Below are 27,975 nucleotides of genomic sequence, written 5' to 3'. Positions count from 1 at the left end.
GATCTTTGCAAAACTTTACTAGCTACTGAACTCTGGACAGACCCTTGTCCATTTACCATTACTATTACTTTATATTGCTAATGCGCTTTTCAAACAATCTACCCAATTTGCCATTGATCCAATGCATTTATGTGAAACTTTTTCAAATGATCAAAGGAAGCAATGCTTAAGTTAGAAACAAGGGACAAAAGACTGGAATATATGCCTAAATTACAGAAATTCCTTCAGACCTCAGGAAACATGTATAACCTTAGGAGGTAATGTTAGACTGGAAGCTTTTAAAGAGTTGCATTTATGAGTTGATAGTTTAGCCAGGCAGCTTTCTATGGTAAAACTATAATGTAGTATAATCTTAAAATGGATTTCTATTGTGCCCAACTGGTATAGTCAATCCTAGTGTAGCAAACATGATAGATTTATGTTTATGATTATTTTTATCATATTATCTATTAAAAGCAAAATGCATTTAAACAATACTTTCAAGCGTGTTTTGAGTAAAGTTAATTGTAGTTTATATCGTTTTTTTTCGGATGTGTCTTCTCATGGAGTTCTATAATTTTGATGCAGTTATAATCACTAATAGTAGCACTGACAAAGTGGAGTTTTATTACATAGCCCAACCCTAATATTAATAATAAGTGGAGAATGGTAAGATACCTTACTAACTAAATTGAGCTTCCACTTTATCCAGGAGGGAAAAAAATGTTTTAATGAGAGGTTTATGTTAACAGAGCTTGTAATCACAAAGTTCTGCTGTACTGTTTTATTGGATCTTCATCTACTTTCATGAAATTTTAAACCACCGAATAACTTTAAGTTCTAAAGCATGTAGCCTTTTTTTTAATCATATTGGAGCCTATATTTTATTACAGCTTTTTCCAAGTTCAATTTCTTCACTAGCCTCAACTGCAAATACATATCAGTGTCTTCACACTCAATATTGGTGTTTTTCACACCTATTTTCAGTAAATGAATAGACACCTAATTACATTATCATAGCAACAGGAATTGGCGATATTCTCCTCCAATTACATCAATTAAGCTAATGAATAATGCCCATTAGTGTAATTGCCCGCATGCATACATTAGCTGTAACATTTCAGTTGATCATCTTCATCCTTTTTATAACCTGTGCATCTCATTGTTGCATTTACCTTTGAAAGCTTCTTCAAAACATATCTCTGGCTACATTTTTGACCAATCCACCTAAATTACTTACTCTATTCCTGCTTGGGTCTAATTTTCAAGAGTGAAGTTCTGTGAGATGTTCTGCTACATTACAGGCACTATATAAATGTAGATTGCGTTGTTCTGGTACTTGATTTGCATGGTGTTTAGCTTCACCTTTTCTGACATTGAACTTAACTTTATGGTTTTGTTTATGCAACCATCTGTATGCTTGGATCTATGAATTTGCGAGTCGTGTGTTTTTATCGACACCATAACTTATCTGGTTATGTAACCTTTACAAATGACAACCAGTTCTTTGCAAAATTATTCCGTATATCAAATTAAAAGAGTCAATCAGATTGAGAGAAGTGTATCTCTATTCCAATTCTTCTCTACTTTGCTTTTTTCATTAAATATAAAACAAACTATTTCTGAATATCATTCTTTCCTTTATTGTTCGCCCTGAAACCCACTGCATCAATCTCCAGATGCATTCAAGAGTAATTAATGTTCACGGAGCATTCTATGTATATATCTATAAAATAACAAGGCTAATTAGTAGGAGAAGTTTGCTGTCCTACTACAGACACTGAGATCTAAAGTATTTGTAGTGTGGCTAGCCTGCAGCTTTAACCAACAATGCCGGCTCTGCCTCAAACTCTGTGCAGCATGGAGAATACACTAATGTTAGGAAAAGCGGCAAGAGTGTTATCTCATCTGAACATTAAAAACTGAAAACCAAAACTATTTTATATCTGTATGAATGCAGTAGTGTATTGGCACCATAAGTGAACGATGAGTGACACTGATGCTTGTGAAAAGAACCAAATAACTTTGCTCTCCTAGTCAACAGCCCAGTTGAACACCAGTTGTTATCCAACAAGGAGCATATTTGGATTTAGTAGGGTAGAATTTTCCATGGAAAACTCCAAGAATGAACAATTAACATACTCATAACATATTCCTACACTTATGCAGATGTTTACCATTTATTTTAAATGTGTTAACCTGTGTAAAAATAATGCATACAGAAATCTAGTTTAAACATTCATGTTTTAAAATCCGCTGCTTGAATTTTCTGTCCTGTGTTTCTCTGACTTACTCTTATGATTTTGGTTCAGCTCCTTTTGTTATCACCACCTACTTAATACCATTCTTTTCTATGACAGATTTGGTCTGATAATGTATACTACCCTACATGGCTGTGTTAATTCCCTATTTATACCAGCAAGTTGAATTCAGTTAACATAAAACTTCTGTTTGCTGTTATAAGTGGCATTTTAGAAAGAACATTTTTAGGTTTCCGACATGATGTCAGATTTAATCTCCCACTAGTAGAATCACAGAATTTTACAGGACAGAAGGAGGCCATTCTGCTCATTGGATGCCTGTCAATTCTCTGCAAGAGTCACTGCATCCAATTCTATGCTCTTTTCCAATAACTTTTTTTGGAAAGTCAACTATTTATTCAATTTCCTTTTCAAAGCTATTACAGATTTTGTCTGGTAAGGCATTCCATGTTCTAACAATCTCTGCATGGAAAAAAATTCTCTTAATCTCTTTTTTCATTCTTTTAGTGATGATCTTAAATATGTATGCTGTAGTTAACAATTCACTGGCTAGTGGAAATAGTTTTTCTTGAAAAACTTTGTCAAAAATTTTGAACACTTCTATCAGATTTCCTCTTAACCTTCATTATTCTATGAAAAGAGTTCCATTGTCTCTAGTCTTTCCTGAATAACTAAAGCATCTCATTCCTAGTATCATCTTAGTGACGCTCTTCTACACCCTCGTCATGGCCTTGATTTCTTTCCGATTAACAGTGATTGTGAGAAAAGACCTTACTGGCAGCTGACATGCCAAGTGCACCAACTTTTCCCCACACCAGTAGTGTAGTTCATTGGCCAACTCTTAACCTGGACCATGGTTTATTCCATAACAGACCATCATTTTTAAAAACATTTTGAAATGTTATACATTCTGATCTAAATTTCAGATGCCTGCTTATATTAATTAGATAGATATGAAAATAATATTTCCATTTTTGATGAATAGCTTAGGTAATACTGAACTATCAGCAAAATGGTCAATGACACCATGTTAAGTTAGAATGCATCTGAAATTTTTTTCCTCATATTTTCACTGGTAAGTGTCTTTTTTAAAAATTCTTTCATGGAATATGGACATCACTGGCAAGGCCAGTATTTGTTGCCCATCCCCAATTGCCCTTGAGAATGTTGTGGTGAGCCACCTTTCTGAACTGCTATAGTCCATTAGGCCATTTCAGAGGGCAGTTAAGAGACAACCACATTGCCGTGGATCTGGAGTCACATGTAGGCCAGACCAGGTTAAGGATGGCAGATTTCCTTCCCTAAAGGACATTAATGAACGAGATGGGTTTATATGACAATCAATAATAGTTTCACGACAGCATTACTGAGCACAGCTTTCAATTCTATTAATTAATTAAATTTAAATTCCACCAGGTGCCGTGGTAGGATTGGAACCTGTGTAACCCCAGAGCATTAGGCTGGACCACTGGATTACTAGGCTAGTGACATTACTACGACACCACCGTGCCTATATGTAATGCAAGATTTGTTAAAATAATTACTGCAATATTTTAAAACAATTTGGTACTATCAAGCTCTTCCAGTCACAATTGTCATGAAAGAGAAAAAGATAATTTTTTTTGATAATACTAATGGCACAAATCTACATCTTGCCTTACATATTTGCTTACAGGATACAAAATTGCCAACTAGGGCTCAAATGGAAAAATAAAGATGTAAAAGAGTGTTCTACATTTACAACACAAAGCGCTACATTTAATCAAACTGCAAGCCACCTTAACTTCCTAATCTACAACTTTATAATGATTAATTAGGGCTTTCGCCATCTCATCACATGTTCTGGTGCTGCTGAGGTGTCAGCCATTCAACCAAGATTGCCAGTTGACCCAAATTTGCTCTTAGTTGTTTTGAAGCACAAAAGGCAATGGGCTGAAATTTACAGCCCCACTGCTGCCCGCACCGCCCCCCCCACAAATCCACCCCAACCTCCCCCTCCTCCCCCCCCCCCGATGTCAGGGGTCATGGCAGGAGCAGGGGGAAACTCCTCCAGCGGAGGCACGCCATAGGCCTCAACGCCGGGAAGACCCAGCCTGATATTGCTGGTGGCGGCGAGGGCTCGTGGCGCACGCCCCCACCAACCCCCTCCGCTCGGTGATGGGGACCAAATTTGCATCGGAAAATTTATTTAAATAAATGAATGAATTACTTACCCGCTCCCGTTGTCCGTCCTGGAGCGATATTGCTGCTGGTGGCTAGCACTCCCATCCCTTCGGAACTGCATCTGACGTAATACTGGTGGGCAGGGGTGGAGCAGGTACGTGTTTCAGTGTGGGATGGGGCAAGTGGGGTGAAACTCATCTGATTGACTTTGGGGCTGGTGGAAAGGGATAATGTTCATAGTTTATAAACTGCGGTGGGGGGTACTGGGGGGGTGGAAGGTCAAGTGCACAAGGTAAGTATTTTGCGGGGGAGAGGGCAAGGAATGAATTGTATGGTTATGGGGGGGGGCGCGGTGGGGTGAGGCTAAAAACATTTATTTAGTATTTTTGAATCAATTTAAAATGACTATACCTTTAAATATTTAAATTAAATGGAAAGGCTCGAAGCCCTTTAAAAATAGCACTGGCGCCTGCACAATGGCACCTGACGCCATTGCCGGGGGTGGACAGCCCACCCCCCTTCATGTCATCGGGGTGGGTGGTCCGCCCTGGCCATTTAAATGTGCATGGCAGCTCCGTGACATGTGGTCCGCGCAGGCAGACCGCCATAGTTTACATCTGCCACCGATGAGTAAAATTCAGCCCAATGTGTCATATCACAATCTTACTTCACTATCCTGGTTGAATACACAGGACTGCCCTGAATAAAGAATTACAGTTATTGAATCTGTTTCCTATTCTTTGCAACAACTCTGCCTTTTTAAGCCAATTATTGGTTGATCGAAATACAAAACTTCCTCTGTCCTCCTCCTTTAGTTTTTTTTGCTACCTCCTCCGATTTTTGGTCATGCCTGCCATACACAATTTAGGAGATTTTCAACCATGCACAATGATTTCACACACACAACCCTGTTTATCTGGAAAGCTTGTTCACATCAGTCATGCCCCTGAGATGGTAGTTAAGGTACTGTTCAAATGATGTTCACAACAGGCATTGAATTAACAGAATTTTAGGTTTACGTATGTAATGGCAACCTCAGCTTGCCACATCACTAACCCAGGTCACACTCGACCTCACTTTTTTTTCCCTGTCTTGAATGCACTACAGAACATGGTTAAATAAGAAAACAAAAATTTATTAAGATAGAGAACAATGGGTAAACAAAGCAATGGTGTGTAAGACTTCAGAAACAATAATCAGAGAAAAAAAATCAAGAGGCACTTGGAAAGGTTTGAGTTATTTAAGGATAGCCAGCACAGGTTTGTAAAAGGCAGATCGGACATAGATAGGCTAGCAGATTGGGCAGACAAGTGGCAAATGGAATTTCATAGAGAAATGTGAGGTGATGCATTTTGACAGAGGGCTGGGGAGAGGCAATATAGACTTAATGGCACAGTTCTAAAGAGTGTGCATAAATCTTTGAAAGTGGTAGGACATATTGGTCTGGATTGGCAGCCCGCATGCGCGGCATTCAGTCTGCGGAGCCGCCGCTATCTTAAACGTGCTCATTAACATGCCCTGGTAGGCCGCTCACCCTGATAATGTGGAGGGGGCGGGTGGCAATGGCGTCCAGCGCCATTGTGGATGCTCTGGCGCCATTTTGAAAGGGCTTAGAGCCTTAAATGACAGTTTGTAATCTTAAAATCAAATTGCATTTACAAGTATCAAAAATAATTTTAATAATCTTTACATCCACTCTCCCACAGCCCCAATAACCTTACATTCAATTCCTTGCCCACTCACCCCCCAAAATACTTGACTATGTGACCTTCCCCCCCCACAAAGTTCATCAACCCCTTCCCAGCATCCCCCCAATGAATCCAAAACATTTGACCCTGCTCCCCCACCACTCCCACACTGAGAAAATTACCTCCTATCCGCTCCCGCCTCGTTTCCGCGGACGAGGTTCACAACCAGACGTCTGAATTGCAGTGGCCTGCATATCAATGAATGGTAAGTTTCCATCTGCATATTGCAATGCGGGTCCCGACACCAAGCGATGGGGGGCCGACACAAGGTCTCGTTGCCGCCAAGCTTGGGATGGGCCCTGCCAACGCCGAGGTCGGTGGCGGGCCTCATCCGGAGCAATCTTCATGCCCCCCCCCCCCCCCGCCATCATTACGGATGTCGAGGCCCCTATAAAATTCAGCCCATTGAGAGTACAGTTAGCAAAGCGTGTGGGACCTTGGGCTTCATAAATAGAGTATTGTGTACAAAAGCAGGGAAGTTATGCTGAACCGTTATAAAGCTTTGGTTAAGCCACAAGTTCTGGTCACCACACTTTAGGAAGGATATGAGGGTCCTTTAGAGGTTGTAAAAGAGATTTACCAGAATGGTTCCAGTGATGAGGGATTTTAGCTACAAGATTAGGTTGTAGAAGCTGGGGTTGTTCTCCTTGGAGCGAAGGAGATTGAGGAGAGATTTGATAGAGGTGTACAAGATTATGAAAGATTTAGATAATGTATACGGGGAAAAGTTGTTCTCCTTAGCTGATGCTACAAGGGCTCGGGACACAGGTTTAAGGTTTTGGGCAAGAGATGCAGCGTGGATGTGAGGAAGAACTTCTTGAAGCAGCAAGTGATAATGACCTAGAACTCACTGCCTATGAGAGTGGTGGAAGTGGAGAAGATCAATGATTTCAAAAGGAAAGTGGATGGGCACTTGAAGGAAATAAATTTGCAGGGCTGCGGGGATAGAGCTGGGGAATGGGACTGACTGGGTTGCTGTAAGGAGATCTGAGATAGACTCAATGGGCTGCTTCTCTGCTGTAAATGACTCTATGATATTGGCTAAGATCTACATACAGCAACAGGACAGGCTTAAATCAAATGAAACAAATTGGTGCAAGAACCCAGTTTAACATACAATAACATTTCCAGCTATGTATGCTTCAGAACACATTATTTCTGATTTGTTCTGTTGGAAAGGAAGAATTAGAAAGAAAGTGACATGAATGAGAGAAAGAGATTGCACTCAACAGAGGTGTTGAGAAGTGAAAGTGAGTCCAGAAATTGAATTTCCTATTAAGCCTAAGATCTGTGCTGCAGGTGATCAATAACCAGGAGCCGCCAAAAGATCATCAACCTGATTGGACCGGATTTTATTCCGGCGACGGGGACCCTGGTGGCAGGCTGTAAGGCAGGAGGAGGCCTCACCTTGGCCGTCAGTCAGACCCCCAATGCTATCACATGGCAGCAGCCAATTGACAGTCCGTCGTCCCTTTAAGGGACGAGCTGCCGCTTTCAGAACCGCTGGCCAATCAAAGGGCTGGCAGCTCTGCAATAGGCAGTGCCACCAGGTACAGTGGCCACTGCTGGTACTGCAGGAGGCCCTGCAGAGGAGAAGAGTTCGGAGACCCCGGAGAGGTAAGTGGGGTCAGGGTTGCTGGGGCCATTCAAGCAGGCTCCAGTGATGGGGTAGGCAATAGGTTGGTGAGGATGGGGGAGTATGCCTTCCTAGGGGGATGGCAATCGCCACCGGGGGTGCCTTCCGGGACCTTGCATTTCCTTCAAATGAGGAACCATCAACCCCACTAGGAGGACGCCAGGTTTTTCCTGGCGGCATCTCCACATGGCTGTGGGCCCCTTCACTTTCAGATAAATCGAAATGGAGTTGGGAAGAGGCCCCTAAGTGGCCTTCCCCGCCCCAGTCAAAATGGTAGGATGCAGGCAACATCCGTGCTATTATGTTTGCTCCCCCCGCCTGCAAGGACAGAATAAAATTCAGCCCATTAACTCTGTTTCTCGCTCCATGGATGCTTCCGAACCTGCAGAGTATTTCCAGTTACTTTTTTTTAATTTCAGATTTCCAGTATCCACATTGTTTTTGAATGATCAAGAGTCTCTGTCCTCAAAAGGTGAGTTTGGAAGTTGCGACCTAATGTAAAGACTGTCCCAGCTCCATCTATTCCCAAAATGGCACAAGTTTAATCCAGTAAGTGCCAGATGTATTTGGGTAATAGGAAGGCTTTGTATTGGAGTTCAGATTTGTAATCAACTGCACAAAACAGTATTTGAAGCAAGAAAAGGAAATGTGCTCTTTGTCATGCAGAGAGGGAGCATGGGGGACCTAGGTCCCCGTGACTTTTATCTTGGTAGAATTTATTTTTCTCAAGCCTTGGCGCAGTGATAGCACTCTTGCTTTTTGTGTTAGAAAGTTATGGGTTCAAGCCCCACTCCAGTGACTTGAGCCCATTATCTATCAGTGAGAGAGTGCTGCATTGTTCGAGATAAGAACATAGGAAATAGCAGCAAGAGTAGGCAATTCGGGCCCCTCAAGCCGACTCTGCCATTTAATAAGATCATTGCTGATCTGATTGTGGCCTTAACTCCAGTTTCGTGCCGGTCCCCCATAACCCTTGACTCCCTTGTAGATCAAAAATCTAACTCAGTTTAGTTTAGAGATACAGCACTGAAACAGGCCCTTCAGCCCACCGAGTCTGTGCCGACCATCAACCACCCATTTTTATACTAATCCTACACTAATCCCATATTCCTACCAGATCCCCGTCTGTCCCTATATTTTTCCCTACCACCTACCTATACTAGGGGCAATTTCTAATGGCCAATTTACCTATCAACCTGCAAGTCTTTGGCATGTGGGAGGAAACCGGAGCACCCGGAGGAAACCCACGCAGACACAGGGAGAACTTGCAAACTCCACACAGGCAGTACCCAGAATTGAACCCGGGTCGCTGGAGCTGTGAGGCTGCGGTGCTAACCACTGCGCCACTGTGCCGCCCTTACATTGAACATATTCAATGACCCAGCCTCCACTGCTCTCTGGGGAAGGGAAATCCAAAGATTAATGACCCTCTGAGAGAAGAAATTCCTCCTCATCTCTGTCTTATTTTGAACCTATGCCCCTTAGTTCTAGATTCCCCCATGAGCGGAAACATCCTGAAAGCATCCACCCTGTCAAGCCAGCGCAGAATCTTACATGTTTCAATAAGGTCACTTCTCATTCTTCTAAACGTCAATGAGTATAGGCCTAACCTGCTTAACCTTTCCTCATAAAACAACCCCTTCATCCCAGGAATTAGCCCAGTGAACCTTCTCTGAACTTCTTCCACTGCAAGTATATCCCTCCTTAAGTAAGGAGACCAAAACTGTACAAGTATTCGAGGTGTGGTTTCATTAATGCCCTGTACAGCAGCTGTCTTTCAGATGAAATGTTATACCAAGGCCCTGACTGCCCTCTCAGGTGGATATAAAAGATCGCAGTACACTTCTTGAAGAAGAATAAGGGTGTTTTCCTGATGTCCTGGGTAATGTTTATCCCTAAACCAACATCACTGGTCATTTATTTCATTCCTGTTTGTGAGACCTTGCTTGGGGCAAATTGGTTTACTCATTATAGTATAGCAGTTCATAAAATAGTTCATTGGATATGAAACACTTTGGGATATCCTGAAATCATAAAAAATGCTACATCAAGTTCTTCCATCTTTCCCAGGCAAATTATCGTACTGGTTATGACTATTTTATTGCTCATTACCACTGATATTTAAAATTGTTTTGTTGGCAACTATCAATATGCTGTCCACGTGTTTTAACAACATGTTAATTATATAAGAGAATTTTGTTTGTAAATCCTTCAATATTCCAAATCATTCTTAATAGCAAATAAATGGCAGATTTTTTTCCCTTAATGTTAATTCATTTCAGTAAGGAAATCACATAAGTTAGAGTTTTTGTATAAATTACTACAACATCCTTGCCAAAATTATAGTATCCATATTAATATATTATCATAAATGAAGCTTTGCATACCTTAATCATTGCGCGATGCAGGTTCCCTCCACCCACTTGGCTCCCTGCTAAGAGTTAGCTCCTTACTGATGGGTGAAACGCAGCCTACTTTGGGTAATAAACAGTTAAAAAGAACAGGTTTTGTAAGGTTACCAGAGAAGCATTAATGGTATGATGTATGCTGTTACAGATTTAAGCAGCAAGGTACCACAGAATTTTTCACACGAGATGTCACAGCTTGTATGTGCTAAAATAACACACACCTTCAGCTTCATTACCATCGTGAAGAGATTACACCTACATCGGTGCTGCACCTCAGCCAATTTGCTACAACAAGAAATGAATTGAAAAATAAGAGTTTTAAATTACCAAGCTGGGGTGCTGAGAACTACACAGAAAACACTCCCACAACAAATATAATTCTACCTGCATCAGATATTTGGAATGAAACACAGGAAGATGAACATAATTGTTGGTGGCAAGCTGTGGAATATGGGAATAGCTTGCAATCAGTTGGTTATATTATTTCCCAAAGCCAGGTGCTGAATTATCTCTGTGTACTACAAGGTCTGTACTTTTATGTATATCACATGCTCTTGTAGTACAATATTGAAATAAATATACAATGCTAACTGCTTGGTATGCTAGTTCACAAAGCATCATTGTCACTTCTAAGCTACAAAATAAATACTTCAAGTAAGTTGCTGTAGGCAAATTTGCTCATGTGTTTCCCTACATTACAACATTCAGAAGTACTTTACTGGCTGTAAAGCACTTTGAGTCGTCTGAGGTCATGAAAGGTGCTATGTAAATGCAAGTCCTTCCTTTCCTTTCAGTCTCACCACTCCTACAGCAAATGGATTTAACTCCAGGAAAGCAGATAAGCATCAAATAACTTTTGGTCTTGAAATGAAACACTGAAAACTAATTTATTACTCATTACTACGGAAAAAATCTAACCAACATCATCCTTCACTTAACTGAAAGGATTGGATAATTACAATGCATTTACTCTGACCCAATGTTTATTGTGCAATGGGACAGTAGCATAGTTGTTATGATACTGGACAAGCATTTTAGAGACCTGGATTAATAATCCAGAGACTGTGAGTTCAAATCCCACCATGGTAATTTGAATTTGGTTTTAAAAAATGCTGGAAATAATAATTTAAAAAACTGGTACCAATAAAAGTGGCCATAAACCTATTGTCACTAATACCCTTTAGGGAAAGAAGCCTGTCACCCTTATCTGCTCTAGCCTAGCAAGCCACTCAAGGGCAACTAGGGCTGGACAATAAATTGGCAGTGAAAGCTTTGTCACTCATTCTACACGCAAAAAAAATCTTACAGAACAATTAACCCTGTCAAGAGGCCAAACAAAGGTAGGTGCAACAACAAAAAGTGACCCTATTAGAAGAAAAAGTCATCCAGGAGTAAATTCTTGAAGGGCACACTACGACAGCAAGGTCAAAGGGCATTGAGCACACACAGTACGGTTCCAATGCTCCCGCCACATTATGGACAGTATACTAAGTTAACATGAAACACTGCAGCCTTATGGAGCCTTGTGCATAGTCTGCGCGCAAACCCCTAGTGTGTTATATTGTGCCCAATTGCTCAAACATGTCAGCTGGGATTTTGTGTGGTCCCCTGAAGTGAAATTGGAGGCAGGGGGAATGGAGAATCACAACAGGTGGTCGGGGGGTGGGGTGGGGGCGTTGCCTTCCCGTCGCCAAATGATCTTCCTGGGGATGGGGCGGCCGACGACAGCCTTCCTGTCCAGAGAACAATTGAGGCCCTCATGTGGCCTATTATCGGCCAATTAAGGGCCTCTTCCCGCCGTTGCTGGGATCTTACCAGAAACAGGGTGGGGTGTTGCCTTCACCATGCAGGGAGGATGCTTTGCAACATAAGGTGCCCTCCCTGGGCGTTTGGGGGATCCCTCTTCTATGGACAATTTGTGGCCCACTGAGGACCCCCACCAGGAACAATTTACTCCCCTGGGACACTTCACCCCCTGGTCTGCACAACCAGCTCCCAATACCCCACTCCTCGCTGGGACCTTCCAGACTAGCCCTGGTGACCCCACCTCACCTATCTCTGGTCCGGGATTCCAGCGCTGGGCCTGGGTCCGAGGCCTTTGAAGTACCGGTCCCACTGCTGGTACTGCTGAGCTGCCAGAATTGGCCGGCAGTTCTTGGAGTCAGGATCCTCATCTTTAAAGAGACGGGAATCCCGGTTCCTGAAACTTTGATTTAAAAAGACCGGAGGATCACTTGGGGCGGTGGCACGAAAAGGCATAGGCGGGGTTCCATCTGCCTTTTCAGCCTGGTGTCGGGAGCCCTGCTTCCAGCACAAGATGCAGCCCATACAGTATGCATTGGGTAACAAGTAGGCCACAGGTCTCTGTCCCCCATAATACGAAGAAACGTAAGAGATTTACACTTTTATAAGCCACCTTATACCTACTCGGGTAGACCATTTCTTGCAGCCAGACACTTTGTCATTGAATTTGATTTTCAAATAGGCTTTTCAGCAACAGATAACACACTTCTTGAAAACAGATTGCTCCAGGACACTTTTACTTTGCAGAAAAATGAATAATTACAGTTTGGCTTGATTTTCAGATTGAATTCAAAATTTAAGAAGCTTACTGTTTTGCAGTCCTGGTGCAATGTTTTGTCTATAAAATAATTTCTTTCTGAATAGATGGGGAAAATACAATTTCATTAAATTAGATGGATTTGACATACTTTTCAAGGTCTTCTGAAATTTGCATCTCAACAAAGCAGAAGGCCAAAGTTCCATCCAAATGATTTATCCAAAAAGCATATAAGTTTGCTGATCCATGTGTAGTTAATTCTTTGTCAGCAGTATGGGTTGGCCTTTCAGGATTGGTCTTTGCAGCAGGACATCTGGTCAACAATAAAATAGCCTTTAAATTTCTCCCAGTAATTCCTGCAGCTCCATCTGTATCAAGGCCTAGTTCTTATCACAGACTCCCTTTCCTCTCAAAACACCTTTCATATTATATTCAATCTCCCTCTCAAATGTCACACCACCTGGGCTTTACATCTGTCAAACTGCAATGGGAGCTGGCTGGGACAGGCCCCAGCTTGCCAGTCAGAAGATACTGTCACTAAAAATCAAGCAACTGAAGTTGCAAGGATGACAAGAGGAACAGGGTTACAGAAGGCTGTTTGTTGTGGGGTCATGGAATTATGGAAAATAAGAACAATTTTTAATTTCTCCAAAAGGCAATGCAAAATAAATACAAACAGTATTAAATGCTGTACATCTTTATTGGATGTGTGTTTAATTGTGATGAAATATAGGTATAATAGGCTTAATTAGATATTTAGAATTAGATAGTAGAATTTAGATATAATTAATACATTATACCTTTTAGAATTAAAGCTTAAATAAATGATCAGTTTTCAAGACTCACTGAAATTCCCTTTAAGGACAGAGTTAGAAATCCATGATTATCCCTGTTACAATGGAATGTGTACCAGAAACGCCTTTTAAGTTAAATGAGACAGGCTATACATGGTCCGTACTGATAACTATGATCCTAATTAGTTGATAATGTTAATGATATAGACAGACTGATTTAAGGAGATGGTACAAGATATCATCAAAGAACCATCACAGATGATCAATCACAAAATAGAATGTTACCTACAAAAAACAGTTACTGCACAAATTTAATTAAAAATCTTTTAAGTATAAAACACATTTATAAAGTTAAGTCTTAGTGTTACTACAAAACATTACAAACATTTTGAAGAGAGTTTCCCAGCGCCTGGGATATTTATGGCTTAGCCATAATTATTTTTAAAATAGGCTATCTGGAAGATGATAATATTCTCAGTTTTCTTTCTTTGAGGGAAAACTAGTTCAATTCTTTGGACCCAAATAAGTGTCTATAAGAGCTTGTTTGGTTTGAATTTAATTAAAAGGAGATTCATAGGGATCTGCTCCTGATTTGGTTTAGTCCCTATGAGGGGTTAAAGTCATAAATCACTTCATGACAACACATAAGAATGCATGACTTCAAAGACATGTATACAATACTAGAAATTCCCAGTTTTAAGAATATTGCCAATATATAAACACTCTCAGTATTGGGCTGAGTGTTGTCTGTTACGTCTTAAACAATGCACACTGCAATCTTTTAGCTACATTTGTGATATCAATGAGGCACTAACAAGCACCCCAAATGCTGCAAGGAAACAAGGAAAATCGGCATTCAAATGATGAGCATTGACTAGTTCCCCCGTAAAACAAATTAGAATTAGCTCTGATATTTAAACCGCCCTTTGCAATACAATAACATTTCTATGAAAGATCGGTTCCAGATGATAAGCTAGACACAGTTTTGTTTAAGTCAGAAACCCATGGTCGCCTTTAACAACCCACATTAGTTGTCACTGAATTTTTATGCCATGGGCCGTTCTCCTCTCGAACAATTCACACAGAATAATAACAACAACCTATTGAATAGGTATTTGGTACATTAACTTTTATTCTCAACATCCTTAGTAAACCAAAAGGGTTCTTCTTATAGTAAAAGTGCACATAAATAAGATGTAGCTGCATCACTAATAACTGAAGCATGGAATCAGTACATTATTCCATAATTGGATACATAGAGCCAGGCTGATATTTTTTCTAAGGATTTCACAAGATCACAAGACAAAGGTAGCGCATTTCTGTAAAAAAAAATCCTTTCCAAATTAGAGTTTGGCTGTTCAAGACTGATGTCAGGAAGCAGTTTTTCATGCAAAGGGTAGTGGAAATCTGAAACTCTCTCCTCCAAATACTGTTGAGGCCATCGCCAATTGAAAAAATTAAGACTATGATTGATAGGTTTTTGTTAAGCACGGATATTAAGGGTTACAGAACTAAGGCAGGTATTTGAGTTAAGATACATATCAGCTACAATCTAACTGAGTGGTGGAACAGGTTTGCGGGCTGGAAGGCCAACTCCTGTCCCTGTGTTGCTCATATCAAGCTACCTGCAAAATCTTTCCATTTATTCTTTCATGGGATGTAGGCATCACTGGCAAGGCCAGCATTTGTTACCCATCCCTAATTGCCCTTGAACTGAGTGGCTTGCTAGGCCATTTCAGAGGGCAGTTAAGAGTCAAACACATTGCTGGGGGTCCAGAGTCACATGTAGGCCAGACCAGGTAAGAATTGCAGATTTCCTCCTCAAAAGGACATTAGTGAATCAGATGGGTTTATATGACTCTCAATGATAATTTCATGGCACCATTACAGAGACTAGTTTTTAATTCCAGAACTTTTATTAATTAATTGAATTTAAATTCCACTAGTTACAGGAATTTGAACCTGTGCCCCCAGCAATTATTAGCACAATTATATTACCACTACACCACTGTCTTTCCCTACTTATCCTACCATTCCAACTGTTAATCACACTGGGATCAAATTTCACTTGCATGGGGGTGGTGGAGGGTGGGGGGGTGGGGGCGCGGGGGGTGGGGGCGGTGTAGAAATCGGGATTGCAGATGCCAAAGTGGGCAGCAGTCCTTATAACCGCCAGGAATATGAGGCCCAGAAGCTTTTAACTCTTGAAACTCACTTGAATACCCTGAACACACCTGAAGCCGTCAGCAATGACATCAGTGCCAGTGGGCAAGAGTGGAAAGGTGCAGAAGTTCAGGCCATCACCTGGAACCCAAGGAAATAGTCCCTCAGAAAGGTAAATAAGAAAAGAGGGGATTGGAAATGATTGCACTTTTAGGAAGGTGGAGGGCTCATGTGTGGAGCATGGGAAAAAGCCCAGGGCAAGGGTGACCCAAAGTATCCTTGCAGGGCCTGTGGAGCACTCCTGGTTCACAAGGAAACACCTGTACAAAGCGTCGTCCCATTCAGCTTCCTCCCGTGTACCAGGTAGAAGCAAACTGGGGAAGGGAAAGGGGCGGGGTAAAAATTAATTTTCTCAACATACCTTGGCCTCTTAGAACCACAGAAAAATTACAGCACAGAAGGAGGCCATTCAGCCAATCGTGTCCGTGCTGGCCGATAAAACTAGCTGCCCAATCTAATCGCACCTTGGCCAGAGCCTTGCCGGTTACAACACTTCAGGTGAATGTCCAGGTAGCTTTTAAAAAAATTGAGGGTTTCTGCCTCCACCACCATTCCTGGAAGTGAATTCCAGACACCCACTGCCCTCTGGGTGAAAAAGTTTTTCCTCATGTCGCCTCTAAGCCTTCTACCAATCACCTTAAAATCTGTGCCCCCTGGTAATTGACCTCTCCGCTGGGAGAAACAGGTCCTTCCTGTCTGCTCTATCTAGGCCCCTCATAATTTTGTACCCCTCTATTAAGTCACCCCTCAGCCTCCTCTGTTCTAAGGAAAACAACCCTAGCCTATCCAATCTTTCCTCATAGCGGCAACTTTCGAGCCCTGGCAACATTCTTGTAACTCTCCTTTGTACTCGCTCCAGAGCAATTATGTCCTTCCTATAATGTGATGACCAGAACTGTATGTAATACTCCAGCTGTGGCCTAATCAGAGTTTTATATAGTTCCAGCATTACATCCCTGCTTTTGAATTATATACCTTGGCCAATAAAGGAAAGCATTCCATATGCCTTCTTCACCACTCTATCTACCTGTCCTGCCACCTTCAGGGACCTGTGGACATGCACTCCAAGGTCTCTCACTTCTTCTACCCCTATCAATATCCTCCCGTTTATGGTGTACTCCCTTCGCTTTATTTGCCCTCCCCAAATGCATTACCTCAGACTTATCTGGATTGAATTCCATTTGCCACTTTTCCGCCCAGTCAACCAAACCATTGATATCTTTCTGGAGTATCATTACGCGGCCAATTTTTGTGGCATCAGCAAATTTCCCAATCATGCCTCCCACATTTAAGTCCAAACCATTAATATATACCAAAAACAGCAAGGGACCCAACACTGAGCCCTGTGGAATGCACTGGAAACAGCTTTCCATTCACAAAAACATCTGTCAACTACTAGCCTTTGTTTCCTGGCCCTGAACCAATTCTGGATCCAACCTGCCATATTTCCCTGTATCCCATGGGCTTTCATGTTACTGACCAGTCTACCATGCGGGACCTTTGTCAAATGCCTTATTAAAATCCATGTAGACCATATCCACTGCACTACCCTCATCAATCCTTCTTGTTACTTACTCAAAAAACTCAATTAAGTTAGTAAGAGATGACCTTCCCTTAACAAATCCATGCTGACGATCCCTGATTAATCCATGCCTTTCTAATTGGCAGTTTATCCTGTCCCTCAGAATAGATTCTAACAATTTACCCACCACTAAGTTCAGACTGATTGGCCGATAATTATTTGGCCTCTCCTTCGCACACTTTTTAAACAATGGTACAACGTTCACAGACCTCCAATCATCTGGGACCTCGCCTGTATCTAGTGAGGATTTGAAGATGATCCTCAGCGCATCCGCTATTTCCTCCCTGGCTTCCTTTAACAACCTAGGATGCAATCCATCTGGCCCTGGTGATTTTTCCACTTTCAAGGATGTCAGACCCTTTGGTACTTCCTCTCTCATTATGCTTATCGTATCTAATATTTCACACTCCTCCTCTTTAACTACAATGTCTATATCAACCCTCTCCCTTGTGAAGACAGGGACAAAAATCTCATTAAGAACCATGCCCATATCTTCTGCATACATGCATAAGCTCCCTTGTACATCTTTGATAGGCCCTACCCTTTCCTTAGTTATCCTCATGCTCTTAATGTACTGATAAAACATCTTTGGGTTTTCCTTGATTTCACCTGTCAATAATTTTTCATGTCCTCTCTTTGCTTTTCTAATTCCTTTTTTACTTCATCCCTGCACTTTCTATACTCCTCTAGGCTTTCTAAAGTATCAAGATTTTTGTGATCGTCATAAGCTTTCTTTTTCTGCTTTAATTTACCCTGTAAGCTTCGAGATAACCAGAGGGCTCTAGATTTGGCAGTACCACCCTTTATCTTTGTGGAGACATGCCCACACTGTGCCTGTAGTATCTCGCTTTTGAATGCCTCCCACTGGTTTGCCACTGATTTTCCTTCAAGTAGCTGTATCCAGTCCACTTTCGCCAGGTCACCTCTCAGTTTCGTAAAATTTGCCTTCCCCCAATTTAAAACTTTTACTCCTATTTTATCTTTGTCCTTTTCCATGATTATGCTAAAACTTACTGTATTATGGTCACTATCTCCAAAATGGTCACCCACTGTTACTTCCTCCACATGCCCAGCTTCATTACTGAAGACTAAATCTAGAATTGTGCCCCTCTCGTTGGGCTTGTTACGTGCTGGCTAAAAAAAAAAAGTTCTCTTGAATGCAGTTGAAGAATTTTGTCCTCTCTGTGCCCTTCACACTGTTTGTATCCCAGTTGATATTGGGGTAGTTGAAATCCCCAACTATTATTGCCCTATAGTTTTTGCACTCAGAAATTTGCCTACATATTTGTTCTTCTACCTTCCTCTCACTATTTGGGGGTCTATAGTACATTCCTAGTATTGTGGCTGCCCCTTTTTTTATTTCTAAGCTCCACCCATTTGGCCTCATTTGATGATTCATTTAGCATATCATTCCTCCTCAAAGCGGTTATTGATTCCTTAACTAATAATGCAACACCCTGTCCTTTTTCATCTCCCTCTCTATCCTGCCTGATAACTCTATATCAAGGGATGTTGTGTTGCCATTCTTGTCCCTCTTTAAGCCAAGTTTCCATTCTTGCAACAATATTATGTTGTCACTTCTGGCCACTCAATGGAAATCTGTCATCTTTAAGATGCCCGGGCTGCAGCCATGCAGGTCTTCCAAATACAGAAGTAAATATACTGGCACGGCACTGATGACACCTTTGGGCCATGTCATTAAGATTAAGATTAGGCCACCCCTCCCACCCCCACCCAGCCTGCAGTGGGAGACTGGGCCAACTTAAAGTCATTGAAGATAAATGTTGCCAGACGGGAAGAGTGTGGCCTCGGGGTGATAAGTGGACTCAGATTATTTTAACTTCTCCCACACAGCATTCTCGCTGGGCAAGGGGTTTAAAATTGACTCCAATGTGTATAAGAAACTTCCCAACTTCAGGTATGCAATAGGTTGACAGCGAAACTCCTACTACATTCTCCAATATGTGCCTTAGCCCGCCAATCCTTTCCTGTTGTTATCTCACCATCTTCTTCCCATTTAGGCAATAGGTTCTGATCCTATCACTCAAATCTACCTCCCATAGTAGAGTATTTTCACCACCACCACCTTCTCAAGGGCAATTAGGTGAGGGCAATAAATGCTGGCCTGGCCAGCGTCGCCCACATCCCATGAATGAATAAAAAAATGTTTGCTAACTTAATAGTGTTAAATTATGCTTTTTTTTAATGCTGTTTTCCTGGCTACTAGGCTCAGATTTCCTGAACTAGGGTGAGGAATCAGTAGCAAGGGAAGAGAGTTTGTAGAAGGGCCAAAGATGATCCTTGGTCTTTCAATATTAAGTTGTGGAAAGTCAGTAATTAGCTACGAATGGATGTTGCACTGAATAGTACCACTGAAATTTACCTTTTTGATAACTTTTAATATCTTAAATATCTCTGTAAGGCCTCCTCTCAGATGCTTCCTTTCAATTTTCTCTGATCTTTCCTCATAATTCAATTCGCTGACATTAGAGATTAGCCTCGTGACTGTGCATCACCTCTGCATTTAACTTTTTCCTTTGTTTTCCTTGTTTAGTTTTAAGTGAACATTTTTATTCCACAACAGAAATTCAAATGAGTAACTGTCTAATTATGATTTTTCATTCAGAAGCCAAACTTGGCTTTTGAGCTCACAGGAAAGATTTATTGAGAATTTTAGACAGTGAAGGTTTCTCTCATGCGGTGGACTTTAAATAGTTGCAAAGGTTTTTGTAAGGTCATGCTTGCATTCAGACAGCATACAGTAATCCATCAGAATGTCTTTTCTTAAGGTTAAAATAGCATTCATGTTTGACACTGTTAATCAGAGTAAGATGCATTGTGTAATGGTAAGTAGGCATACTGTTCTTGGTGAAAAATAGTCAACTAAATTTATTCTGATTGAGTTGCCCATGAAATCAATTAGTGCACAAATCAGTTCACTTAATTTCTGTGACACTGTTGAATTCTTCCAATGTAAACATTTGAGACTATCATGAGATGATTCATCTAACAGTCCATGGGAAACCAATAATCTGTCTTGGCATGTGGTTTTGAGTGACAAGCAACCTTGAAATGAGAGCCCATGTCTGACTAATTTCAGAGGGAGGTGCTATACTGCTACACACTATGGATCATGCAGAAGCTTCTTCATTCTTTTTATTTATCAAGGTGAGGGAGGGAGTGGTGTTGGAATAGAAAACTTTTTTCACCCTTTGGAATCCAGAAACTTCAAGTATGCAATAGGTAGACAGTGAACCTCCAACTACATTCTCCAAAAAGTGCCTGAGCCCAACCAGCAGTTCCTGTTATCTCTCCATCTTCCTGCCAATTAGATGACAAGATGTGTTGATCCTATCACAGAAATCTACCTCAGATAGTGGAGTATTTTTTAATTGTTTGCTCTTATTTTATTTTACTGCTGTTTTACTGGCTACTAGGCTCAGATTCCCTGAACATATTTAAGTGACCTACAGCAAGTTGACAGAGCAAGCTTTCATCTCATCAACTTGGGCTGGATTCAGACGAATATTTCAGAGGTGAAAGATTATCATTCTAACCCAAAGTGCCACCCAGTTTCCTGCAATTTGTTTTTTAATTCTCTGCAGTTTCCTTAGCACATTCTCCTAAAATTAAGTGACAAAGGGTCATAGACCGAGCTATGACCCTTGGTTCAATCATGTTCCCTCATTCCAAAAGATGAAAGTTCAAATACAGTCCAAGAGGAGGGCTTCATCACAATGGGGATATCATCTTTTGCATCACAATATTTTATGAAGCTACAGACACACGACTGGAATAGAAAAAATAAATGCTACCATGCTTAATTTGTTCATTCTTACATTTGCATCGCTGATTGCTAACTATTTAAATATTAGCTGAATATTATGGTTATGAATCTGTTGTACCCCTGATATAAATTAACATTATAAATGCCAGCGTAATCCACTCAGCACCACAGAATGCGCCCACCTGCCAGACACCTGTTCCCACTGTTTCAATACTCTTTGATTACAGCAAATGCTGGGTCTCTTCTGAAGTAATGAGCAATTTTTACATTTTGCATGATTAGAAACAGATGCTGACAAAGCCTAGCTCTGCAGTTGTATGCATGAGCAATCGCTGATATGTTTATGATTAGAAATTACAAGAAGTCAAATCAGTGTTAATGCTATAAAGTAAACACCATATTTTTTAAACAAAAATTCTGATTCAGCAACTCCTCTACTAGTTAATAAAAACACATCTCTCTTTAATTGGACAGCAAACCTATCAGATCCTAAGAAAAGTCAGGATACTAACATACATATTAGGAGCAAGGAGGAGGCCATTTTCACCACAATCGGCTGGTCGATTAAATTGTCAATGCTTGTGCTTTGACCAACCACACCTCAATTCCAATAGAAGCAAGATTGAGATGGTGGAGAGGAAATAATGTTGTGGGATTAACAGGATGGTTTCAAAGTAACTTCAGATCGGAAAAGATCAAGACACTTTTGAGATTCATTAAACCATGGACAATTCCAACAGTTTCAAATAGAGGAAGTCATGCAGATTAGTCAAAATCAGCTGAAAAGTTTAAAGTTATTAGAAAGAGAATTGAGATATATGCACAAATATACATACAGGTTGAAATAGTTTATGATATGCTCCTTTATACAGCATACCTGAAGGGTGATAGCAAAGTGGAAACAAGTGCAGTTGTGCACAAAATGCACAAAAGGGCCTTATAATATGGTAAAGTAAGTCTCTTATTGTACTCCAACATCACAAAATTTCTCATCATCTTTGATCATGCTACTTTTATCTGTCATTTTATTGAGATTTTCGCATTCAAAACCCATACTGATTGTCTCGAGTCCTCAGCTCACTGGGATCAATTTTAACTTTAAGAAATCAATGTTAACAGGGGTTGGGAGACTTACCGGCCCTTTAATGGCAACGCTGTGGTCGTCACAGTTTTTACAGAGGCCTACAGCTGGAGGTGCTGAAGTGCCTCCCTGCTTTAGTTGGCAGGCCACGTCTAATATAAATAAAGGTCCGATGATGTGCACCAATTGCCATTTTAGGACATAACTGGCTGGGGCATGCACCGTGCTCTCTGAACAGCTTTTCTGACAATACTGGGTGAAGAGGCCCTTGAAAAGGTATGTGGAGTGGAAAAAAAGGCTGGGCCATTGCCACTCAGACAACCCACCCCACCCCCACCCCTGTGGTTGCGGCACCCCTCAAGTCTTTATCTCACGAATGGAGACTGGAGTTCTGGCATTGAACTCTGCATTGGCATGCAACGGGTTACTCCCCTCCGGTGGTTGTGGGTGACTCATCCCTCATGATATAAGTTGTGGGAGTCCATTAAAAAAAAAGAACTCCACTGTTTGAGTAACCTCCCTATAGCTGTGATAAATGGTTATGGCCATGGAATAGCTGTTCACATCATGGCCGGTCAGACTGTTAATCAGCCTGCAAATTCTTCCATTACTTTACACTATTTGTCAAAGGAAGGAAGAAAGCAACCTTTTGCTGTTTGCATGTTCCATAATTTGCTTTCTTCTCTTCTGATATCCTCAGCTATGCCCTTCTCACATCTATTCATTCCTGCTGCACTTCTTGACTACTGCTTTTCCTTGAAAATTCATGCCCGTGTCCAATCACAAGTATCTTTTTTATGCCATCATCCTCTGTTAAATGCCACTAACCCACGCAGTCCCACCGTGCTTCCGAATTCCCTCAACTGCAACACCTTCACCCACTCCCCCAATCCTATTCATTCTATTTTTTAAATTATTCATTCAGGGGATGTAGGCATAGCTGGCTAGGCCAGTATTTATTGCCCATCCCTAATTTCCCTTGAGAAGGTGGTGGTGAGCTGCCTTCTTGAACCACTGCAGTCCATGTGAGGTTGGTACACCCACAGTGCTGTTAGGAAGGGAGTTACAGGATTTTGACCCAGCAACAGTGAAGGGATGGCGACATAGTTCCAAGTCAGGATGGAGTGTGACCTGGAGGGGAACTTGCAGGTGGTGGTGTTCCCATGCATTTTCTGCCCTTGTCCTTCTAGTTGGTAGATGTCACGGGTTTGGAAGGTGCTGTCTAAGGAGCCTTGGTGCGTTGCTGCAGTGCATCTTGCAGATGGTACACACTGCTGCCACTGGTGGTGGAGGGAGTGAATGTTTGTGAACAGTGTACCAATCAAGCGTGATGCTTTGTCCTGGATGGTGTTGAGCTTCTTGAGTGTTATTGGAGCTGCACCCATCCACGCAAGTGGAGAGTATTCCATCACACTCCTGACTTGTGTCTTGTAGATGGTGGACAGGCTTTGGGGAGTTAGGAAGTGAGTTCCTCGCCTCTGACTTGCTCCTGTAGCCACGGTATTTATATGCTACTCCGGTTCAGTTTCTGGTTAATGGTAACCCCTAGGATATTGATAGTGGGTGATTTAGCAATGGTAATGCCATTGAATGTCAAGGGGAGATTTTCTCTTGTTGGAGATGGTCATTGCCTGGCACTTGTGTGGCGCGATTGTTACTTGCCACTTATCAGCCCAAGCCTGGATATTGTCCAGGTCTTGCTGCATTTCGACACAGACTGCTTCAGTATCTGAGGAGTTGCGAATGGTGCTGATTAGGAATCATCAGTGAACATCCCCACTTCTGACCTTATGATTGAATGTAGGACATTGATGAAGCAGCTGAAGATGGTTGGGCCTAGGACACTACCCTGAGGAACTCTGGCAGTGATGTCCTGGAGCATAGATGATTGGTCCCCTAACAGCCATAGCCATTTCCCTTTGCGCTAAGTATAACTCCAACCAGCAGAGAATTTTCCCCCGATTCCCTTTGACTTCAGTTTTGCGAGGGCTCCCTGATGCCATACTTGGTCAAATGCTGCCTTGATGTCAAGAGCAGTCACTCTCCCGTCACCTCTTGAATTCAGCTCTTTTGTCCATGTTTGAACCAAGGCTGTAATGAGGTCAGGAGTTGAGTGGCCTGGGTGGAACCCAAATTGGGTATCACTGAGCAGGTTATTGCTAAGCAAGTGCTGCTTGATAGCACTGTTGATGACACCTTCCATCACTTTACTGATGAGTGAAAATAGACTGATAGGGTGGTAATTGGCCGGGTTGGACTTCTCCTGTTGTTTGTGTACAGGGCATACCTGGGCAATTTTCCACATTGCCGGGTAGATGCCAGTGTTATAGCTGTACTGGAGCAGCTTGGCTAGGGGCGCGGCAAGTTCTGGAGCACAGGTCTTCAGTACTATTGCCGGAATATTGTCAGGGCCCAGAGACTTTGCAGTATCCAGTGCCTTCAGTCATTTCTTGATATCACGCGAAGTGAATCAAATTGGCTGATGTCTGGCATCTGTGATGCTGGGGACTTCAGGAGGAGGCTGAGATGGATCATCCACTTGGCACTTCTGACTGAAGATTGTTGCAAATGCTTCAGCATTATCTTTCGCACTGATGTGCTATGCTCCCCCATCATTGAGGATGGGGATGTTTGTGGAGCCATCTCCTCCAGTTAGTTGTTTAATTGTTCACCATTCACGGCTGGATGTGGCAGGACTGCAGAGCTTAGATCTGATCTGTTGGTTATGCGATCGCTTAACTCTGTCTATCGCATGCTGCTTATGCAGTTTGGCATGCAGGTAGTCCTGTGTTGCAGCTTCACCAGGTTGACACCACATTTTGAGGTATGCCTGGCACTGCTCCTGGTATGCCCTCCTGCACTCTTCATTGATCCAGGGTTGGTTCCTGGCTTGATGGTAACAGTCGGGTGGGGAATATGCCAGGCCATGAGGTTACAGATTGTGGTTGAGTACAATTCTGCTGCTCCTGATGGCCCACAGCACTTCAAGGATGCCCAGTTTTGCATTGCTAGATCTGTTCAAAATCGATCCCATTTAGCACGGCGGTAGTGCACACAATACGATAGCGGGTATCCTCAATGTTAAGGCGGGACTTAGTCTCCACAAGGACAGTGAGGTGGTCATTCCTACCAATACTGTCATGGACAGAGGCATTTGTGGCAGGCAAATTGGTGAGGACGAGATCAATTATGTTTTTCCCTCACCATTTGCTGCATACCCAGTCTAGCTGCTATGTCCTTTAGGACTTGGCCAGCTCGGTCAGTAGTGGTGCTACTGAACCACACTTGGTGATGGACATTGACATCCCCCACTCAGAGTACATTCTGTGTCCTTGCCACCCTCAGTGATCAACATGGAGGAGCACTGATTCATCAGCTGAGGGGGGTGGGGGGGTGGGGGGGGGAGCTGCGGAAGGTGGTAATCAGCAGGAGGTTTCCTTGTCCATGTTTGACCTGATGCCATGAGACTTCATGGAGTCCAGAGTCGATGTTGAGGACTCCCAGGGCAATTCCCTCCTGACTGTATACCACTGTGCCGCCACCTCTGCTGGGTCTGTCCTGCTGGTGGGACAGGACATACCCGGGGATGGTGATGGCAGTGTCTGGGACATTGTCTGTAAGATATGATTCCTTGAGTATGACTATGTCAGGTTGATGCTTGATTAGTCTGTGGGACAACTCTCCCAACTTTGGCACAAGCACCCAGATGTTAGGAAGGAGGACTTTGCAGGGTCAACAGGGCTGGGTTTGCCATTGTCGTTTCTGGTACCTAGGCCAATGCCGGGTGGTCTGTCTGGTTTCATTGACTTCATAGTGGTTAGATACAACTGAGTGGCTTGCTAGGCCATTTCAGAGTGCATTTAAGAGTCAATCACATTGCTGTGGGTTTGGAGTCACATGTAGGCCAGACCAGGTAAGGACAGCAGCTTTCCTTCCCTAAAGGACATTAGTGAACCAGGTGGGTTTTTACAATAATTGACAATGGTTTCATGGCTATCATTAGACTAGCTTTTTTAATTCCAGATTTATTATATTGAATTCAAATTCCACCTTCTGCTGTGGTGGGATTTGAACTCATGTCCCCAGAGAAATATTCTGGGTCTCTGGGTTACTAGTCCAGTGACAATACCACGACGCCACCGCCTCCCATTCTATTTATTCTCGTCATCTGAATTGCACAACCATAACCCAATATCATCTCAATCCTACTCATCCTTCAAACATTCCATGCTTAATTTTCCCATCACTCTTCAGTGTCCTCCAACTCCCTTTTCCTGTTCCACCCTCATTATTTCACCCGAATCTCCATCAGCATTATCCAAAGGTTTTTTTTTAAGCGATGAACCCCCATCATGGCCACTGTCTATAATCTTTGCTACTTTCAGCTGCAGTTTCATTTTCAAAATGTCAAGAGTGCTTAATAACCTTTACTGATTTTGTTTTAAAAGTACTATAAACAATGAAATTCAGCTCCATGGACCCTGCAGCAGTTTCTCTTCCAGGAAACCATATTTAATAGTATTTATCTACTGTAAAAGTGGGCAAATGTTGGCAAACAATATAACCATTCATAGATCATTGAAGATAAAAGTGCCTCTGAAACTGGCAATGGTTGAGAATTGCTGCAAAGACAGAAAGCAACATACTGGCACAAGAGTTGCATGTTGGGGTAGGAATGAGAAACTACTAAGGATTTATGAATACAACCAATCCTGAATGACCAGTCAGGAGAACGTATCAATAATAATTTTTAAAAATTAAAGATAAAACAGGGAACTAATTGAATCACTGTAAACATACCTTGAAAAAATTTCTGGTTGCTATTTTTTTCCCTCAGTAGTCAAAATTTAGATTGTACAAAGTTTTAAACAAAATAAAAATATTTGAAAAATTGTGTATATCACAATAACAAGGATAAATTTGTGCAATGTCTTGCTTTCAAACACCTTCAGTCAAGTTTTTACTTCAAGTCCTTTTCGTCTCAAAAGCTTAGGCTTTGACTGGATATCTTTTCTCCCATGTATGGAGTTAGCAGCATCATCTGCGTACTCTGGGCACATGTAATTTTGTGAGCTTTCTAGCATGCAGTGTTCGTGTTCTGAGCATGTGCAATCATAGAAAATCATGGGGTGCATCAGTCATTTTCTGTGAAGTGAAGGAGGGCAGCGCATCCCCTCAACATTTGAGGATTTGCGATTTCTTTGCTTTTTCCAAAAGACTTTGAAACAAGCTGGTGGTTGAATTCTCAGAGCTTTATTTTAAGCAAATGATACATTTAAAATTTCAACAACTGCTCCTTTTCGAATATGAGCTGCTCAATTTTACCTCACAGACAGTTAGATAACACCTGTGAATAACATCACCTGTTTTCTTCTTTTCTTGACATTTAGAAAGGAAAACACAGAATGTTTATCAAGAATTGATTTCTCCTTCTCAGCGTAAACAATTTCATTTGCTTTTCCAAATGATTTAAATCTAGCTGGAAGATAAATTTGAATTATTTAGTTTTACCTTGTTTGATTTTATTCAGATAGATCACAGTGAGCCCCATCATTCTTCATTATGCATCAAAATTTAGTTGCAAAATTTGAGAAAGTCCATCAACCATTTAGAGGATTCAAGGTAATTTTTTGGATTAAAAACTGCGCGCAGCATAAACTATGAACATTTGAGTGCTTTATGAGGTAATTTGTGTTTGTTTATAGAAATTAATGTTCATTACATAATTCATCAATCTCACTAATTATGCACTT

This window comes from Heterodontus francisci, chromosome 7 (genome assembly GCF_036365525.1).
Source record: "Heterodontus francisci isolate sHetFra1 chromosome 7, sHetFra1.hap1, whole genome shotgun sequence".
Classification (NCBI taxonomy): Eukaryota; Metazoa; Chordata; class Chondrichthyes; order Heterodontiformes; family Heterodontidae; genus Heterodontus; species Heterodontus francisci.
The sequence above is the reverse complement of the archived record's forward strand: the minus strand, read 5'-3'. Positions refer to the sequence as shown.